The sequence below is a fragment of the Elephantulus edwardii genome, unplaced genomic scaffold, assembly GCF_000299155.1.
Source record: "Elephantulus edwardii isolate Elephantulus edwardi_28Jun2011 unplaced genomic scaffold, EleEdw1.0 scaffold00014, whole genome shotgun sequence".
Taxonomy (NCBI): Eukaryota; Metazoa; Chordata; class Mammalia; order Macroscelidea; family Macroscelididae; genus Elephantulus; species Elephantulus edwardii.
The window spans coordinates 15,310,692-15,317,806 of record NW_006399764.1 but is presented as its reverse complement, the minus strand read 5'-3'; the positions used below and the strand labels follow the sequence as shown (position 1 = coordinate 15,317,806).

General features: G+C 44.9%; 1 pseudogene; it reads left to right on the top strand.

Annotated features, from left to right (window-relative positions):
* Positions 1-801: 801 nt before the first annotated feature.
* On the top strand, positions 802-1,879 carry LOC102843589 (annotated as a pseudogene).
* Positions 1,880-7,115: the final 5,236 nt, after the last annotated feature.

The window sequence follows — 7,115 nt, the reverse complement described above, 5'->3', positions numbered from 1 at the left end:
TTGCAAACTGCTGAAAAATCAACATAATTATCATCAACAATTTGTATTGCTCTCATATCACAAGTGAAACAATAGAACATGTAATTGGGATATTGCTCCCTGGCTGTAGTGGATTATAACAAGTGTCATAATAAAGCCGGCAAGATTGTAGCGAGTTAGCCCTCAAATGTGGGTTAATAAATGAACCAGTGGACCTCTGTAAGTGAAACTCGAAGACCATTTTTTAAATAGCCACTAAAATTGCACTGGGTAAAGTCATAATAAACAGATCAATGAGTCTTGGCAATGGACCAGACATCCTTCTACTGATAAACTAATAATGTCACCCAACTTGTTTACATAGCTGTCGCACTGAACAGCAACATAATGAAAAATGGCCCTAAAATCAAAACAAGAAATATGCTGCTCGGGAGAAAAAGAAGAAAATGAGGACATGGAAAAATATCAATATAAAACCAATTACCTCCGCGATAAGGAGCTTCACAGATGCTGTGGTTTCCAGTCGGCTACCGTTCTCATTCCAACGCCAAATTAGAAGATGCTTGGCATGCCACCAAATTTTATTTCAACAATGCACTACTAATATCTTGACCAACATGACAGACACCGTTTTAAAGTGCTAAAACCATCAATCTGAACGGCAAACTATGTATACATCTCCTGTATTCCAGAAGGTGGTGAGAGGCACTGCCTCTGTTTTTAGAGTAAAGGAACCTCAGGGTGTAAGATTTTGAAGAGTGTTCTAAGGCTTGGAGTGTCGGCCCAGCCTCGTGGGCTCCTCCAGCCTCCGTGCAGGAAATTGCCACCTAGAACACCATGCCCTACCCATACCCAGTGCCAACTCCAGAGCAGAAGGAGCTCTTCAACATCGCTCAGTGCATCATTGCTCCAGGCAACAGCATCCTGGTGGCAGAGGAGTCCACCAGAAGCACTGCCATGCGCCTGCAGTCCCTTGGAGCCAAGACCATCAAGGAGAACGGGCGCTTCTGCCACCAGCTCCTCCTGACCTCCACCAACCTCATCAAGAGTGTCATCCTCTTCCGCAAGACCCTCTACGAGAAGGTGGATGATAGGCATCCCTTCCCTCAAGTCATCAATTCTAAGGATGGTGGTATGGGCATCAAGGTAGGCAAGGGTGTGGTACCCCAGGCAGGAACTAACGGTGAGACCACCATCCAAGGGCCAGATGGGCTGTCTGAGCACTGTTCCCAGTACAAGAAGGATGGAGCTGACTTGGCCAAGTGGCACAGTGCACTGAAGATTGAAGAACACATGCCCTCAAGCCCTTGCCATCATGGAAAATGCCAACGTGCTGGCCCATTATGCCAGCATCTGCCAGCAGAATGGGATCATGCTCATCATGGAGCCTGAGGTCCTCCCTGAACCTGACCATGACTGGACGTGCTGTCAGGGTGTAACTGAGAAGGTGTTGGCTGCTGTCTACCAGGCTCTGAGTGACCACCACACCTGTCTGGAAGGAACGCTGCTGAAGTCCAGTATGGTAACCCCAGGCCGCTCCTGTGCACAGAAGTCTTCTCAGGAGGATATTGCCATGGCGACTGTTATAGCGCTGTGCCACACTGTTACTTGGATCACCTTCCTGTCTGGAGGCCAGAGTGAGGAGGAGGGTATCCATCAACCTCAGCACCATTAACAAGTGCCCCCTGCTGAAGCCATGGGCCCTGACCTTCTCCTGCTGCGAGCCCTGCATGCCCCTGTGCTGAAGGCCTGGGGTGGGAAGAAGGACCGGAAGGTGCCCAGGAGAAGTATGCCAAGCGAGCCTTGGCCAACAGCATCGCCTGCCAAGGGAAGTATATCCCCAGTGGTCAGGCCGGCCGCAGCCAGTGAGTCCCTCTTCACCTCTGACCATGCCTACTAAGTTGAGGTGTCTATGGCAGCCCCTCAATGCTCCCAGACCCAGTGTCCTCCTAGATTTAACACTTGAGGAGACGTCCTCCTCTGGGGCTTCAGGCTGCTCTTTCTGATCACTCTTGTGGCCTTTGTGATGTTGGTGTTTGGTGGTGTCTCTGCTTGCTGGCTCCATCACCTTTTCCAACCCACTACCAATAAACAACTATTGGGATTGGGGGAAACAAGGGAGACTTGGAGAGTCAGTGCAGGAGCAGAGACTAAATGGAGCCAAGTGTCCATATTCAGATCATATACTGCACAGGGCTCCCAGCCAAGGATTCCTCAGAACACAATTGAAGGTAGAGAAGGGGGGGGTCAACCCTCCCAGGATTTGCCTCATTCAGGATTGGGGCCTCTACCAGGTCATTCCTCCTAAAGAAAATGCTTTTTCCAGGTATGGTGCGACTAACTATGTAGGGCATAGACTATTAATAAAAAACGGAATAAATTACCAGTAAACTGGTTACCTTTCAGGACATCTGTCAAGAAGTTTGTCCTCAGAAAACCTGTCATCTCTCAAGCCTTATGAACAGCTTTAAGATAGAAGGATGATTTGAGCCATAAACACTAGTCTAGCTGTGCCTTGGACTTGCACTAAATGAAAACCCAAGTTCTAGATTTGATGTCTCGTATCTACTAACTAAGGGCGTCCTGGTGGCCTAATGGGTAAGAAGTTGCACTGTGAACCCAAAGGCAAATGGTTTGAATCTACCAGTATTCTTGGGGCCAACATCACAGTTCACGTGCATCGGTTCTTAGTTACTAATGGGAGAGTTGTCGTCAACTCACGGCAACTCCATGTGTGTCAGAGCTGAACTATGCCCCATGGGATCTTCAAGAGCTGCCGTTTTCAGATCAGCCACCAGGCCTTTCTTCCGAGGCACCTCTGGATGGACTCAAACACCAGCCTTTAGGTTAGTAATCATTAGCAACAGAGCACACTCACAGTGCAGGCCGCCCAGGTCTCCTTTCTGACCACCTCTTACCCATTGCCTTCATATCCCCCATCCTTTTCCCTCACATTAAGGGTAGTGAGAGCTGTGCAGGGCCTCTGATCTCCTCTCGGTGGTCCTCAGGATATATAAGTAACTGTGGAGATGAAGACTTTTCTTACCAAAGCAAAGCTGCAAGTGGAGGAGTGCATAACTCTAACATATTAAAGCATCCTTCTCCCTGGGTTCTTTGACATAGCTGCATTTAAAATGGTACCACTGGGGATGGCGATTTGGGACCCCAAAATGACCTTAGATGCCTGAAAATGAGGTTTTATAATTTTTTAATTAAGAAGTTTAATTAAAGAGCAAACACATACAAGGTTGCATAAGTGAAAATATCATAGGAGTACGTAATATAAAATCCGAATCACATTGAGATACCCTGGCCTTGGGTAATATCTTGGTGCATATTCCTGAGTCTGGAGGAATGTCAGAGACTGGAAGCTTTGAGGAGGAGCAAGGGTTCCTGCTGCCCTGTCTCAGCATAATTGTTGCTGTGAAGTCAATTCTGACTGCACTGGGTAGGGTGGAATTGGACTTTTTAGCATTCTCTAGATTTAACCTTGGCCTAGTGGCAAGAAGCTACGCTGCAATCCTGAAGGCATGCAGTTTGAATCCTACCAGCTACTCTGTGGGAGAAGGATGGGCAATCTCCTCCCGTGTGATTAACTGCCTCTGAAAACCTGCGGGAGGTTCAGCTAAGGGTTGGTTCGGACTCTACAGTACACAACAAACAACAACAAGATTCAACCTTAAAAAAGCTGATTTCTAACTTTGGCTTGCCTAATTCTCCTGGATGCATTTGAATATCAGGCCATGCCAGGGATGTGAGGAGTTCTGGTGGCCTAGTCCATAGAGTGTGGACTAGCCCAGAGCAAGCCATCTTGATACCCAGAAACTTCCATCAGGAAATGGGGGCAAAAGTACCCTTCTGAACAAAAGTACTCTTCAGCAGAAAGAAATGAAGAGTTGATACAGGGGCTGGTAAGTCCTCTGAAGGGAGAAGTACTTGCCTTGTGTCTTCTGTTAACTAAGATGATATATACTTGTTGCACTAACTGGATAATTTTTCCTCTTTCTTTACTCAAATTCGACCTCATTGAGATGAACTCTACGCAAGCTGCTCTTAGATGTATTTCGAGCACCTTCCAACTTGAGGGCCTCATTTTCCGGCACTCAATCGGACAACGTTCCATTGCAATTCACAAGGTTTTCAAGTTCCAATTCTGAAAGAAACAGATCGTCAGGTTCTTCTTCCTAGTTGTAGCCTGGAAGCTCCGCTAAAACCTCTCCGCCATGGGTAGCCCTGGTGCTATTTGCAATACAGATGTCATAGCTTCTAACATCAGAGCAACATGCAAGCCATTGTAGTACCAAAGACAGGGGAGTGGTGGTGTCGACATCTAGAGAAATGCATAGCAGCTTCCTTCAGTGTTACAGAAAATGAACATCAAATGCCTGCTGATTGAGAGATTGTTGATTGCAGGGAACATATCCTTTTAGCCTTGTGTGGCTCTCCCAGCCCTGCCCACCATGCTAAGCACGTAATTGGCACTCAATAACTGTTTGAATTATTGAGTGATCAAAGAAGCCTCCACTGAAGTGAATATCTGTGATCACTGAGAAATGCTTTAAATACCACACTGGGTAAGGAATATTTCAGTATTTCTTACATAAAATATTTTCTGTAATAGTAGAAATTAATTTGAGAATTAAGTATGGTCTGACTCTGAGAAGAAAAAAAATGAAAAAGTGTTGTTGGTTTTTTTTTTTTTTCTTTTCCTTTTCTGGTGGTCTAGTGGTAAGAAGCTGTGCTGCAATCCCAAAAGCACTTGGATCGAATCCACCAGCTGCTCTGAGGGAAAAGGATGGACAATCTCCTCCCAAGTGATCAAACTGTCTCTGAAATCCATCTGGAGGGTCAGCTGTGGGTCAGTTCCAACTGAAAGGCACACAACAACAATAACAAATGTGTTCTTTTAAAAAGTCAATAAAGTATCTTTTGATGATATTTCAATGAAGACAAATGCAACAAGCGCCCACCCCCCATGTGAAAAACAGTTGCTATAGAGAGTTCCAAGTCATGGTGATCTCATATGTATCACGTTAGGGCTGTATTCTGTGAAGCTGTCAGTGGCCCATCTGGGGACACTGTTCAGCCAGGCCTTTCTTCTGATTAACTTTCTGGTGGACTGAAGCTTCCAACCCTTCCATGAACTTTAACCATTTGCATCACCCATGGACTCATTTTACAAAGTGTTTTTTCAAGTGCTGTTGAGTGATCCTATGAACAGCAGATCTGGACCCTGTCCCATCCTGTGCCAACCTCACAATTTCCGACACACTTGAGTGCATTGCTGCAGTCACTGTGTCAATCCACCTGGTTGAGAGTCGTCCTCTCCTTTGCAGTCCCTCCACCTTTCCAAACATGATGTCCTTCTCCAAGGAATAGTCTAAAAATGTGCTCAGAGTATGCGAGATGAAACCTCATCATCCTTGCCTCCAAGGAGAACTCTGGCCACACCTTCAAGAGATTTTCCTGAAAGAGTTTTGTTTGTTCTTTTGAAAGTCCATAAGATATTCAGTACTTTCTTGAACACCACAGTTCAAAGCCATCTTTTTTCTTATTCATTGTGCAGCTCTCAATTGTATAACAAATGATTGAAAAGACCATGGTCTGAACCAAGCACACCTTAGTCTTCAAACTAACATCATTGCTCCTCAGTAATTTGGAAAGTTTCTGCACTACAGACTTGCCCATTGCAATTTATTTCCTGATCTCCTGACTGCTGGTACTGAGTGTATTATTGATTTTGGATCCAAGTAAGATGAAGTCATTGACAGCTTCAATCTTTTCTTCATCTATCATGATGTCATATGTCAGTTCAGTGATGAGAAGTTTTGTTTTCTTGACATTGAGATGCAATCCATATTGAAGGCTGCAGTGTTTGATTTTCTGCAGCAAGGGTTTCAAGTCTTTACTTTCAGCAAGCAAGGTTATGTCACCTGCATCACAAAAGTTATTGATGAATTTTCCTCCAGTCCTGATGCCACATTTCCTCAGAGTCCAGCTTCTGTTAATCAATTTACAAAGTAGACCATTGAAAAAGAAAAAGCCTATTCGCATTAGAAAAAGAAAGGTGGGCAGTTTCCTCTCATGCTGTTTATCGGCTCTGCAAACCCACTGTAGGGTCAGCTACGAGTGAGTTCTGACTCCACAGTAATAAGTCACTGACTGATCATAATATTCACTTATGAGAAAAAATTTTAAGGGTCAGGGACATTGACTGCTGGTCGTGTGGGTTTGAGATCACAGAGTTATTGAGTAGCCCAAGTGGGGCTCCTTCAGATCTGACTCCCATAGCCATGGAGTCAGTTCCGATTCTGGTTACCCGACCATAGGTATTTAAAAAGGATGTGAATTTTTACAAAACTGTTTCCAAAAGCGAAAATTCCATCTGTTTTCTACAGAGCAACTGATAGATTTGAACCAGTGACCTTTTGATTAGCAATCAAACAAACTATATGCTATGCCACCAGGGCTTCTTGAGTGTATTTTAAACTCCACATTTTATTGGAAGTATCTTCTGATCTAGGGAACTCTGGTGGCCTAGTAGTAAAAAACTGTACTATTGGAGCTCTGGCGGCCTAGTGGCAGGAAGCTGCACTGCAGTCCCAGAGGTGCGCAGTTCAAATCCACCAGATGTTCTGCTGGAGAAGGAGGGACAATCTCCTCTTGTACCAGTTAGATCCAATTTGACGGTACACATAAAATAAAATAAATTTAAAAAAGCAAAAAAACAAAACTGCACTGCAATCCCAAAGGCATGAGGGTTTTCATTCTCCAGTCGCTCCACAGGAGAAGGATGGGCAATTTCTTCCCATGTGACTAACTGCCTCTGAAAACACATTGGAAAATCAGCTTTGGGTCAGTTCCATTTCGATGTCAAACAACAACTACCTTCCCATCTAGTGGGGGAAATAAAGACACAAATAAAAATACAACAACAATGGGAAATGTAAGCGCAGAGAGAGCTCCTACTGACCTGTTGTTCTTGTTGTGAGCTGTCAGATTAGAATCAACACGTAGCTGATCTTCCAGCTGGTTTTCAGATGCCGTGAGTCACACAAGAGGAGATTGTTCATTTTCCCTTCCCCACCGCAGCTGGTGGATTTAAAGCATGCGCCTTTAGGTAAGTGGAACTCTTG